Here is a 14,446-nt window from a genome sequence, read left to right as displayed (position 1 = left end):
ATGAATCTCAAATCTCTTATGATGTCTATAAGTATGATGTCTGTAAGTATGATGTCTAAAGTATTTTATTTTGTATTCTTTTCCATGTAGATATATAATTCACAAAGTGTGATTTTTTTCATAGAAAAAGAGTTTCTTTGTTACTTCTATAAAATTTAGAAGTCTTTTCAGAGTAAATTTGAATTGTGATATTGTGAAATGTGTAGTACAAAGTTTTTTTTGACTCTTACATAGTTTGGTCACACTTTTCAAATATCATTTTGTTTTTATATATTTCTCAATATATACTTACCTTTACAAACTTCTCCATCACATGTAAGAAACTCCTATGTGTTCTACTTATAATAAAAATAAATTCAACTCCTCTGATTGAATTAAGCAGACTATTTTATATAATTATCTCTAGACCTAGTGCTTGTATGTAGAAAATGTAAAATGTTTTGCAAAAGATTTCTACAGTTGTATTGTTACAGGGCTGATGTTTTAGGAGGCACATTTGCAGTACATGAGAAGCCAGGATAGAGTAGGTATTTGCTGAATCATGAACTTGTATTTCTAAAAGTGTCTTAATCCTACATTTTTTAGAGGGCTAATTTGTTCTGCCTCATTAACAGTTTGGAAGGGCTAGGTTTATTGGTTTGTCCTGGTTGATTTAAAATGAGTCTGATTAGTCTGTGTCAAAGATGAAAAAGAGCTCCATGTGGGTTGCCGCTGTGTGTAAAAGGTATCATGAAGGTGTTCAGTGCCTGGGAATGGACATCAGTTGTGAGGAGAGCCACCCTGAGGTTTTGTATGTGACTAAGGTAAATTTTACTGCATGCTTTATTGATGTCCGGTAGTTAGTATAAAGGTTTTATGTTAAACCTAAAACTGAAGACTTATTTAATGTTGTGATTTGGGGATTTTTTTTCTTTTATTATTCTTACTTGGAGAACAAAATGAAAATGATAGAAATAATTTGAAATTTATAATACTCAAGACCAGACTGTCTCATTGTATGGGTGATAGAGCAGTATTTTGGGTTCTGCTGAGTGAATGAAAGAATTTTATAGTCTGGATCTCTGGGCGCGACTCATTATCCATAGTATAATTAGTGTGATAAGAACTAAGATGTTTTCTAGTAAACTTATTTAACTTTGAGCATTTTCCAAACTTATTTGAACACAGATCGCTTCTTTCACAGAACAATTATTATTAGAACTTGCTTTGAGGGGCATCTGGGTGGCTCAGTCAGTTAAGCATCCGACTTCGGCTCAGGTCATGATCTTGCAGTTCTTGAGTTCGAGCCCCATGTTGGGCTCTGTGCTGACAGTTCAGAGCCTGGAGCCTGCTTCAGATTCTGTGTCTCTTCCTCTCTCTGTTCCTCCCCCACTGATGCGCTCTCTCTCTCTCTCTCTGTCTCTCTCTGTCTCTCTCTGTCTCTCTCTCTCAAAAATAAATAAACTTAAAAAAAAATTTTTTTTAAATAAAAAGAACTTGCTTTGAGAAATACTGCCCTGGAATATGTTCACTGAATTAGTGAAGCCACATTCCAGTGAAAAGAATTAATCTTACTTTTAATGATGCTAAGAAATTAACACCAGATAAATGTTCTATGGTCTAAAGTATTTGGTTCTGACCAAAACCAAATACATAAAAGTACATTTCTTTAAAAAAAAATTTTAATGTTTATTTATTTTTGAGCGACAGAGAGGCAGACTGAGAGCAGGGGAGGGGCAGAGATAGAGGGAGACACAGAATCTGAAGCAGGCTCCAGGCTCTGAGCTGTCAGCACAGAGCCCGACATGGGGCTTGAACCCACAAACTGCGAGATCATGACCTGAGCCAAAGTTGAATGCTTAACCAACTGAGCCACCCAGGTGCCCCATAAAAGTACATTTATTTTAAACCAAACTTTCTTTTCAGCAGTTAAAAATCTCTTAAAATATTTTATGGATGATTACACCTTTCAAATATTGTAATATTGACATATCTATTTGATAAAATTTATTCAATAAAATTGTTAGTAATGGCTTGGAAAGTATTTGTTTTCTTAAAACAAATCACTTAAATTCAATAAATATAAAAAGTGTGAATATTTGTACGTTTGTACTGAATAGTTGAATATTCAGAATTTAATCATGGTCTAAAACTAATGGTAAGCTCTTCAGTTTGTCCTGGAGTACTAAGAAATTGCTATATCAAACCATGTACAGATTAGTAGTTAATATCAAATATTTTGAAACTATACATTATGTGCAAAGTGTTTTTATGTTTGATATGTAACATTAGGCCTATAGATTATATTTTTCTATACAGTATTGCTCTGTGCCAAAACAAGGTCTCAAAAACAGTTATCTCTTTTAACATGGTATCTTTTATGTTGATGGTCAGAGTTCTTTTTTACAAATATGGAGATATTGTTTGATCACTTCTATTACTGTAACCTTCTTCTCTAGATAGAAGGTATTTTTTAATTTGTCCATTTTTCCATGCCCTTTTATGATGGCATTTAATACAACCTTCTTCCATAACATATCACTTTAATTTTAATGGCAATATTTTAAGATAGCTGATAGCCTTTTTATTGGGGGGAATTACTGTTGTTTTTGGCTTTTTATTGTTTTGTTTTGTTTTGTTTTGTTTTGTTTCTGTCCGGTATTTTAACAATGAAGTACGGAGAATTTTGGTCAAAATTTGTCAAATTTAAGATATTAGTTAATATCTTAATTTTGAGTTTCAACTCAGGAAATTTAAACATTACCAACTTTATTTTGTTCATGTTACTTGGGACTTAATGAATATTAGTGTATAAGTTTATTAAGCTACAATCTTCAAGATGTTAGATTAGCAAAAATCGTAGATCAAAATGCTTGATTGGTAAAGCCCAGGTCCAAGCTTTAGAGAGCTCCCCAACTTTCTTCTCCAAGTAGGCCCATTCATTTTTTAAGTATCTCCTATTACATAGAAGGGAAATAAGCAGAAAAACAGCCAGATGAGTATATATTTTCTATTAGATCAGTTACTGTCATTTTGCTCATACTCAACTTTATATTTTTCCACATTGAGAATTTTGCATTTAAACTAGTATTCTGGATTATGAAAGGGCCAGTAATAATGTTAAAAGGACTATAGTCTTAAGCATATTCTGAATTTATATATAGTACATTGAATTGTCTGTTGCATAGGTCTTATAATTTGGTCACACTCTATATAGTGGTCACTTAGGCTATAAATTTTAGCTTGCTCATATAAATAGAATTTGGTTCATTTAACACTCTAGGCATAATTCTGACAGATTAGAGGGTAAACAGATGTAATATACTAAGTTAACATTTTCTCAGCAGGTAGTTTTGTACCTGAGTGCATCAGAGGACAAAGTAACTTCTTTAAGGATAGTGGGTTTGGTTTTAAATATGTTGAGCATGGAAAGATTGCTGGAGTTGTAAACATAACTGAATTAGAAAGGCAAAATAGTCCAAAAAGACTCCAGAAACATTCTTTGAATTAGAAATATAATGTCACTTAACTTGGATTTTCATTATACAATTCGTAATATATCTAGTGAAATGTGTTAAATGCTCTGTACCTATAGATTAAGATTTCCTGAATCTCATTAAGTTTGCCCTCCTTGTTCTATAAAAGATTTAATCTCTTTTACATGAGCACATTTAAAAAAAAAACACAAAACAGCAGGATGGTATAAACTAAAGGTAAGTAAGAAGGGTAGAAGGGTAAAGGAAAACACAGGCCAGGTTGAAAAGAGAGAAGCCAAAAACAATACTGCTATAATAATGCAGATATAACAAAGTTGAGGGAGTCCTGACCAGGTTTATAAATCATAGTGACCATTTGACCAGAAGTAATTCTTGAAGATAAGAGGCAAAAATATTTCCCCGGGGCCCTTAAAGAGAGAAAAATCAGTAAGGTATTGAAACAAATCTTCAATAACATCTGTCCAGTAGATGCAAAGGTAGGTTTTATGGACCTTAAAAAACAGCTCTGGCACATAGGAATCTATGGATATATATAAAGAGGAGGGATGTTCTGTGTTTCCTTCTCTTTTAAGGAATTACAAATATGCTGTATGTCTCCATGTTCAAGTGTTCAGTATTGATGACTTCAGTATTTGCTGGGGTTCTCACTGCCTTTTTTGTGTTATGTGTGGGACATACACAAAAAAGCCCACATATGTGTGGGACATACATGAAAATAGCCATGTAAGCCCACACCATCCAGTGTGATCTTAATAATGGGAAAATGTTCTCAGTGGGGTCACGGGCAGCACTTTAAAATCAAACACATTAGTGTTTTTACGGCAAAACTCTTCAGTATTTACACAACATGTAAATTTACACATCAGGTCAGGTTTGCCCTGAAAAATTTATAAATGCTTCTCCTTCAGAGTCTTTTCCTCTTCCTTCCTTCCTTCTTTCCTTCTTTCCTTCCTTCCTTCCTTCCTTCCTTCCTTCCTTCCTTGTTGATCTAGGAATCAGAGACACAATTACTGACCTGAATTAGAAAGTATAAATACTTTCCATAAATGGGAAATTGCATTCAAATTAACAAATTGGGAGGCTAGAAATACAACACTGCCTCTGGTTAGTTTTGAAAGCATTGGTAAGGGGTCTCTGGTTCTTTTTCTAATATGTCGCCTTCACTTTGTCCCCTATTTGTCAGAAATTTAGGACCCTTGGTAAGGAACTCTCATAGGATAAAATAGAAAATAATTGTGGTACATCCTAAGATTTGAAGCAAACTTATGATTAGAGGCATTTAACTTTTATTTTCTGTAATTAAATTAATGCTAAACAATATAGTAATAAAACAGGTCCATTTTACTATGAAAGCTGATTTTTACTTTTTAAACATATTACAATTTTTAATAAAATTCTGCTTTGTTTCATTTTATGTAATTTATTTATTTTTAATGTTTATTTTTGAGAATGAGAGAGACAGAGCACGAGTAGGGGAGGGGCAGAGAGAGAGAGAGAGAGACACAGAATCTAAAGCAGGCTCCAGGCTCTGAGCTGTCAGCACAGAGCGCAATGCGGGGCTCGAACTCACAAGCTGTGAGATCATGACCTGAGCCAAAGTCAGTCGCTCAACCAACTGAGCCACCCAGGTGCCCCATTTTATGTAATTTAAATGAAAAACTGAGGTCAGTAGTATTTTTATTGGTCATATGAATGAGTGATTGGATGTAACAATGTTGAGGCAGATTTAATGTGGTAAACCTGGATTTATATAAGAGGTGAGCAGGAGGGAATGGTTTAAGACATGTGTTCTTGACATGAGCAGGAGGGAATGTGTTCTCAGACATGTTTAGATCAGAAGCTATCTGATGAAAGCAATGGACCCTGTCCATGGGAAATTGGATTGGGGATTCAGATATACACAAATAGTATATAAACGGAAATATTATATAAATAAATATGCACAGTTTATTATAATAGTTCACTCCTCTCAGGTGAAGCAGCCCTAGCCCAAGGTGTCCATTCTTAGAAAAGGAGAGGATACCATGACTTGGAAATTACAATGTTGGAGTATTTTTGTTGGGTAAATCAGCCATTGGAATCTGTACACTTGAGTTGGCCCTCGGGTTTAGTAGAACACTACAGATTTTAATTCCAATGTGCTGGCACTTCTTGGTTGCTTTCCTGTGTTCAGGATCAAATGTTTTATATAAGAATGGTGAAGTATATATTATTGGGCACTCAATAATACCATTATATTTTTAGCTATGACACAAAGCAGTTGAAAAAGTTTCGTTAAACTTTATTTGGTACAAAGTGTGAAATTGTAGAGACAAAGATCTGGTTAGTTAGTGAGATTCCTATTTTATAAACATTAAAATGATTTTTTTTAGTGTTTATTATTTTGAGAGAGAGACAGCAATTAGGGGAGGGACAGAGAGAGGGAGACAGAGAATCCCAGGCAGGCTCTGCAGCTGTCAGCACAGAGCGTGATGTGGGACTCGAACTCAGGAACCTGAGCCAAAACCAAGAGTCAGACTGAGCCACCCAGGTGCCCCTAAAATGATTCTTGAAGACTCTAGGATAAATATATTTCATGAGTTTTATGATACAGCTTGCATTTTTTACAGATTATTGGCACATAGAAATATGTTAGTTCTGAGAAAACTAGATTGTCTTGGCAGACATAATTTACTTTTGCATAGTCAGTTCCTCTAAAACTGAGCTGCCTTGTTAGGGCAAGGACTTCATAATTCAGACACATCTTCAGGTTTCTTCCACAAGGCATCCACAGAAAGTGAGTATTCTATGTCCTTATTTGTATCTCTGACTTTTTTGAAGTTGTGGATTTGTTCTTATCACTTACCTTTGAGTTTTTTATTTTTATATTTTTATTTTATTTAAAAAGTTTTATTTTTAATATTTATTTTTGAGAGAGAGAGACAGAGCATGTGTAGAGGAGGGGCAGAGAGAGACACAGAATCTGAAACAGGCTCCAGGCTCTGAGTGGTCAGTACAGAGCCCGACGCATGCTCAAACTCAAACTCAAACTCAAACTCAAACTCATGAACCATGACATCCTGAGCTGGGTCTGAGTAAGAAGCTTAACTGACTGAGCCACTCAGGCACCCTACCTCTAAGCTTCTTAAAAAAAATCTCTGCTTTGAAACAATTTGCTGAATAAAAACATTTTATGTTAATCTGAATACTTTCACTTTCTTGAACAATACCAAATTTTTCTCCATAGTTTGGTATGGTGTGATGTCTGAGAAATTTAGGCTTATGAGACCTGAGAGCTTGGTAGGTTATGGCAATTTGTTAGTTTCAAGTAGTTCTTGATTTGAGAGCAAGTTTTCTTTTGTTTGGGAGCAGTTATTTTAGTCAATATTACAGGCAGTTATTTTCAAAAAGGCTTTTGTTTCAGAAACACTGCAACAGAAGCATGAAGTTTCTGTAAACCTAAAATGGAATATGCAGCTGGTTAATTTTAGGAATTGTAGAGAGCTATGCTTGCTGGAATTTTTATGATCTAAATAGTATCCTTTGAATTTATAGTTTGCACATGTCTGTAAAAATTATTTTTGTATATCAAAATGAATATATGAAATCATACTTTGTAGAACTTTGTGTCATTATAGGCATACATAATTTTAAAAAATTAACATTCATTTATGAGAGACAGAGGCAGAGCGTGAGCAGGGGAGGGGCAGAGAGAGAGGGAGACACAGAATCTGAAGCAGGTTCCAGGCTCTGAGCTATCAGCACACGACCCAACGTGGGGCTCAAATTCACAAACCATGAGATCACGACCTGAGCCAAAGTTGGAAGCTTAACCAACTAAACCACCCACGCGCCCCACGATACATTATTTTTAAAAAGAAAACTGAATGTACTTGTAGTCATCATTGATTTGAACCTTGGTTAAAATTACTACATAGAAATATTTATTGCTTGTTGTTATTGGATAATCAAGGTTGCCAGAACATTAGAAGGCATGCCTGTAGATAGTATGATATATGTTGTGTTAGATCTGTATTTTAGACCATTTCGTCTCCTAAAGTTCATTTTCCTTATGTTTTATTGCATAGTTTTACAACTGGAGCTCTGTGGCACTTTTTAAGACCAGTGTGAATTAAATGTTAATTTTGTTTGATAATTTTCATACTTTGGATTTTTTTCTCCCTTCAGAAGGTTAATATACTCGTTGTAGAAAAGTTTAAAAAATATATAAAATTACAAAGTTTAGCATATTAATCTTTTTTAGGCAAATATGTAAAGCTTTAAAAAATGTAAGTGGGTTGTATATTATTTGTTACATTTTTCCCAGTAGATATTTTTGCATATCAGTTAATTCATATTTCATGGCATTTGATAACTACAGAGTATTCTCCTTTTGGATATACTAAGTTAACTGTACACTTCTGGTGACTTTTACTTAAGAGTAACATTTATTTACTAACTTATGGCAGACTGAACACTTAGGGGAAAGAGGAAACTAGGATATCTAAGAAACTTAGCTGATACGGTAGAGAAGAAAACTTTCTCTTATTATTTTGTGTTGATTTTTCATGGACTTCAGGTTAAGGTATCCTTTACATTCACATTTATCCTTCTTCACTTTTAACCATCAGCATGGACTTCACATTTCTTTATGTCCAGAGATTGGCTGGATCTAGTCTCCTTAAAAGTCTCCTTTGTCTTTTCTATTGTTGTGTGATAGGCTTGTATATAATATCCTCCCCTAGACTTGTAGGTTGGGCTGAGTTATCTAGTTATTCGTATTCCAATTATAATTCTTTTTTTTTTTTTTCCTCTACTCTTCAAATCTAAGTGCAGTCTGATCTTGGAACTGCTATGTTTAAAAAATAAAGTAACCAAAAATGATTTTCTATGCTATTTTAATTCTCATTGCTGTACAAATTTGTATACTGTAAATATTTCTTTTTTTTATATTTTAAACAAAGATTAATCACCTTATACACTGTAAGTACTTTGTATTCAGGATTCACCTGGGTTTAAGGCAGGCCTCAACTTCAAAAGCTGAGTCTGAAAAAATAATACCAGTGCCCTCTAGTCATTCCTATTTGCCTTAAAAACATTTTCATTGTACAGTGCTTTGTTCCTTCAAGTTATAGAGAACTAAAATATTCAAAATGTTTTCCTATTGTTATTTAATATAATATATAAAAATATTTTGAAGATAGCGTTTTGCACGTAGTCGGCCTTCAACAAATGTTAGCTCTTTTCTGCTTCTTTATTGGGTTCTTAATTCTGCTCCTTACCCACTATACTTCATGAGTAATAACCCCAGAGACTTGATTTATGTTACATTGACTCTTCAAACTCTGCCTGGCTGTTAACAGTCAAAGAGAAGAGAAAAATGTGGTGACCTTCCCCCCAGTTTTAGAAATGACAGGATAGTAAATGTGAATGGTGCTTGTTTGGCTGTAAGTGGAATATCCTTTGACTTTTCCCTTTGGCAGAACAGTAATCTGTGGAATTGATCCTTGGAGAAAACCTCTTAAAAGCTTGGCTTAAAAAAAGCTCTTATGTTCAGTTTGGCCCTCTTTTTATTAAAGGATGAAAGCTATTCATTCATTCCTAAATTTGAGATTCATTCCTAAATTTCTTACTAGAAAAGAAAATAATAATTGTATTCTAAGGAAAGCAGTAGATACTACCACGTTAAATTTAATACATGTATACCACTTGGTCTTTAAACATTTTATTTTAGCTTTAGTGAGGTATAAGTAGTGTACAAAATAGCTGTACATATTTAAAGAATACAATTTCATGAGTTTTGACATATGTGTATATGAGTGAAACTATCAACACAATCAAATTGATGAACATATTCATCAGCCCTAAAAGTTTCTTCACACCCCTTTGTACTCTCCCTCCACAATTGTCATCCCCAGGCAACCACTGAAATGCTTTCTGTCACTATAGGTTTGCTTACATTTTCATAAATTGTATGTAAGGGTTCGTATGTACTTTTCTATCTGACTTCTTGAACTCAACCTAATTATTTTGGTATTCATCCATGTTGTTGCATATATTAATGGTTCATTCCTTTGTACTGCTAACTAATGTTGAGTTGCATGAATATATCACAAATTGTTTATCCATTTAATTTTGACCAATATTTGCCTTGGTTCTAGTATTTTGCTATTACAAATAAAGCTACTGTGAATATTATTGTATAAGTATTTTTGTGGATGTATGGTTTTCACTTTGGAGTTAGTACCTAGGAGTAGAATTGTTGGGGATATGGTAGATACATGTTTAACTTAAAAAAATTTTCTTTTAATATTCATTTTTGAGAGACAGAAACAGAGTGTGAGTGGGGGAGGGGCAGAAAGAGGAGACACAGAATCCAAAGCAGGCTCCAGGCTCTGAGCTGTTAGCACACAGCCCAACTTGGGGCTCCAACTCATGGACCGCAAGATGATGACCTGAGCTGAAGTCAGACGCTTAACCAACTGAGCCACCCAGGCACCCCGATGCATGTTTAACTTTTTAAGAAACTACCACACTGTTTCCAAAATGGCTGTACCATTTTATATTCCTAATAGCCATGTATGAAAATTCTGATTCCTTTACATCCTCTATAACACTTATATGATTATTTTTTTTTATTTTATTTTAGTTGTTTTAGTGGCTATGTAGTAGCATCTCATTGTGGTTTTAATTTGCATTTCCCTAATGACTAATGATGTTAGGTGTCTTTTCATGTGCCTTTTTGGCATCTGTATACCTTCTTTGGTGATGTCTTTGCAAATAGTTTGCCTTGTTTAAAGTATTTTAAGGGGGTGGTTTGTCTTACTGTTGAGTCACAAGACTTGTGTAAGACTCTAAATGCAGATCCTCTGTTCGGTATGTGCTTTGCAGTATTTTCTTCTAGTTAATGACCTGCCTTTTCATGTTCATAGCATTGTCTTTTGAAAATCAAATACTTAATTTTTATAGAGTCCCAATTTATTGACTTTTTCTTTTATAGTTCATTCTTTTTTGTATCCTGTTTTAAAAATATATCCTAAGCACAAGATAAGTATTATTTTCTCCTATGTTTTCTTCTAGAAATTTCTTAGTTTTAGGATATGATGCATTTTGAGTTGATTTTGTGAAAGGTAGAAGTAAGGGGTGAGGTTCACTATTTTTGCATATGGATACCCGCTGTTTGGGCACCATTTGTTGAAAAGAGTTACTCTATTGAATTGCTTTGGCACTTATTATTGAAACCAATTGACCATATATGTGTGACTCTTTCTTAATTCTGTTCTATTGATTTTGTATGTTTATCTTTATGCCAATACCACACTGTCTTGACTACTATAGCTAGATAATATGTCTTGAAATCCTGTGAGTCCTCCTACTTTGTTCTTTTTCAGAGTTGTTTTGGTTATTTCAGGGTATATTTTCAAATAAATTCTATGTGTTTTGGTTAGTTTTTGCTAACTTTTCCTGTTATTATGCAATTTTATCTAGTATCCATAGAGTAGAGAAAGAACAGTTTATAGAAGTGTTAAGTGGGAGATAGCAGCTGTTTATTTTGAATTATTTTGCAGACCTTGAAGCCCCTGAAAAACACTATTATAATGGCAATGCAACACTGACTGAAAAGAAATTCAAAATTTTTGAAAAGTAGGGGAAAATTGCCCACAACACCCTAGAATTACAGATCCTAAGTATTTAATTTCTTTTTAATACTTTACATTTTTTATTGTTTTTATCTCATTGTAACATATATTCTTTCATAACAAGAAATTTAAAAATAGCCAAAAATAACATATCCAATCACAAGTTATTACAAGTACATACTTTCCATTTTTCATTCTTTTGCTAAGGTATATTCATATATTTAATAAAAGGCAGTATGGCATAGTGGTACATGAGAGTTAATTGATTTTATACATGTGAATTGTTTAGAACAGTGCTTGGTATATAAGTTCTTAATAGGCATTAGCTTTCTTTTAATAAAACCATGCAAATAAATTGCTTTATTTGTTTTGACAATATACCATAAACAATGATTCATGTCAGTAGATATATATCTATAATAATGTAATGACATTTAATGATGTTAGGCATCTATTCATGTGCCTTTTTGGCATCTGTATATCTTCTTTGGTCATGTGTCTTTGCAAATAGTTTGCATGACATTAAATAATCATACAAAGTAGATTACTGATTGTTGGAAAAGGACCACACACACAAACCTGCCATATTCGGTACAAACCATGTGTTTGTATTGTGTCCTCATTTATTAAATTGAGAATATAGGGCAGTGTTGTTCAGTATACTGGCCACTGGCCACATGTGAATTTTTAAATTAAAATTAAGTAAAATTTTGGAAAGTTAAAACTTATTTCCCTCATTTGCACTAGCCTCATTTCAGCTGCTCAGTAATCACCAGTGGTTACCAAATTAGATAATGCAGGTACAGAACATTACTGTCATCACAGAAAGTTCTATTGGACAGTGACAATGTAGTGCTTAAAGGAAGCATTGTAGAAATACAGAGAACAGAAGCTGAAGCAGTGTATGTGCATACATATGCTTTTTCTTTTGTTAAGGGGCATGGATTTTCAGTATACAGAATATCCTGCTGCAGTCAAGAAAGAAACCAATCACTATTAAGCTACTCCTTTGTCATAGAATTTAGGCTTACAGTTTCTGGGCTTTTTTCTAAGGACACATTTACAGATGTCAGGCTTCCTTGATACTGAAGCAATTTTGATACAATTTTTTTGATACAATTTTCAGTTGTACAGTTGAGAAATCTCCGTTTCCAGCTTTGCAAGGGTCCTGGAGAGCCTTCTCTCCTCAGAAATATACAACATTGTATGTATATTACATGGTTTACTTAATTCTTGCTTGGATGTTTATTTACAGTTTTTAAACTTTTCCTATTAGAAAAATCAGAGTGTGCATGATTGGCTAGAAATCTGTACTAAAAATTAAAACATATAATATAAATAAAATAGCTCATTAGTTTTGAAAAATTGGCATAAATGCTTAATAATGTTGAAACTTCAAAACAACTCTGTAAGGACCAGCATTTTAACACGTTCATATTGGTGACTAGGAATGGCATTTGCATTGATTTGTCTTTTCGTAATTTCTCATTACCAAATCAGTTTGATGTTATCCTTTTTTATCATTAACTATAGTCATACTAGAAACCAGCTTAACTTCCAGTCCCTGTCTCTCTCTCGCTCTCTCTCTCTCTCTCTCTCTTTGTAAGTTTATTTATTTATTTTTGAGAGTGAGAGCGAGTGAGAGAGAGAGCAAGTGAGCAGGGGAGGGACAGAGATTAAGGGAGAGATGGAAAGAGAGAGAGAATGAATCCCCAGCAGGCTCTGTCCTGTCAGCGGAGAGCCCGATGTGGGGCTCGAACCCACGAACCTTTAGATCATGACCTGAGCCAAAACCAAGAGTTGCATGTTTAACTGACTGAGCCACACAGGTGCCCCCCAGTCCCTGTCTCTTTATATTACATATATAGGCACTGAGATTGCCATATTGCTGTTAATTACATTTTGCTCTGGAAAATCCAGCATAGTTTTATAGCTTACTTATAATAATCATTACCTCTCCCCCACCTCCCTGTCTCATCCAGTGGCTCTATTTGGTATGAAGAGCTAAGAGAAAATAGCATACATTTAAACCACGTGCTAGTGAAATATGGAATAAAAAACTAAGAGAAAATGAAATCATGGACAGAGTAGACTTTATCAGCATGAAAGATTTGTTTCAACTTCTGGGTTTTGTAAAAATCTGAACTTCTGCCATGTATAACTGACATTCAAGATAAAGTCATTTATCTAGCTCACTAAAATACTGTGTGCCTATTTCATGAAATCAGTAAAGAATGCTAATCATTTGAAGTCACTATTCATTGAGCTACTTCTGCATAGATGCAATTTTCAAGCCAGTTGAAAAACCTAGTCTCAATGATGAATCTAAATATTCTAAGATATGGATTTAGTTTAGAAGTTATTGTGGTATTTATATTTGTTATAATGTTGCTTATTTCCCTTCTTGCCTTCATTTGTTTGGTTTTGGGATTTGTTTTTTAAAGTACTTATTTCAGAATAAGAATAGTAGACAGCAACAGTATTCTTTTCTGGTTTTGAAGGTGATTCTTGTATTTAAGCTTAATTTTTCACGTGACTTCACAAACACAATTAGTGTGTTTTTGGTGGCAGTAATGACTTTTCAATCCTTTAATAACATAAACATTTTGCTTTTTCTAGTCTTTTTTTCCTGATTTTCATTTCTAATTTTGTGTAATTAAACAATAACCAAAATGAAAATTTTAAGCTTCCTTTTAGTTAGAGATCTTAAGAAAGGGGAATAGAACTTGAAATCTGAAAGCAGCCAATCTCTAAAAAAAATGATTAGTTTAAAAAGGTTTAACCATGTGCTTAAACATAATGGAATTAAAAAGCTACCACTTTTAAAATCCATGATGAAATGTCAATATTATTTGCCAGGCCAACCATTTCCTGCATTTGAACACATGCCATTAAAAAGTAATGAAAGCTCTATTTTGAAGAGTGTCTCATTACTTTTATTAGTAAGTAAGCTATAAATTACTCTGAAGCATCTTGGAATTCTTAGTGTTAGGTATTATTTTTACTTTTGCAAGGTGTAACAGCTACTCATAAAATATATTAAAATGCTTTGAGTAAAAAAGCCCACTTCTGTGTATAAACTACTGTTTTTAACTGTTTTGTTCTTAATATAGTTGGATGAAAGGGAGTCCTGAAAGAACTATAATTTTTGAGGCATAAAAATCTGTTTTGTGGATGCAAATTATGTATTATTTGAGACCCTTAGAGTATAATTTAAAAGCACTTGGGAATCTAATTATCTTTGCCTTTACTAAAAAAAATTTGGAATAACAATTTTGCCTAATCCATGAGTGTTACTTTGCAGAAAAATAGCTTGTTTCATTGTATCACAGGAGTGAAGGCGGGGGGGGG

General features: G+C 33.6%; 1 protein-coding gene across 4 annotated transcripts in view; it reads left to right on the top strand.

The window, feature by feature from the left end:
* ASCC3 (activating signal cointegrator 1 complex subunit 3) overlaps positions 1-14,446 on the top strand; it is a 355,335-nt gene that overhangs the window by 111,062 nt on the left and 229,827 nt on the right. The gene's annotated exons all lie outside the window — the stretch shown is intronic.

The sequence above is a fragment of the Leopardus geoffroyi genome, chromosome B2, assembly GCF_018350155.1.
Source record: "Leopardus geoffroyi isolate Oge1 chromosome B2, O.geoffroyi_Oge1_pat1.0, whole genome shotgun sequence".
Taxonomy (NCBI): Eukaryota; Metazoa; Chordata; class Mammalia; order Carnivora; family Felidae; genus Leopardus; species Leopardus geoffroyi.
The sequence above is the reverse complement of the archived record's forward strand: the minus strand, read 5'-3'. Positions and strand labels throughout refer to the sequence as shown.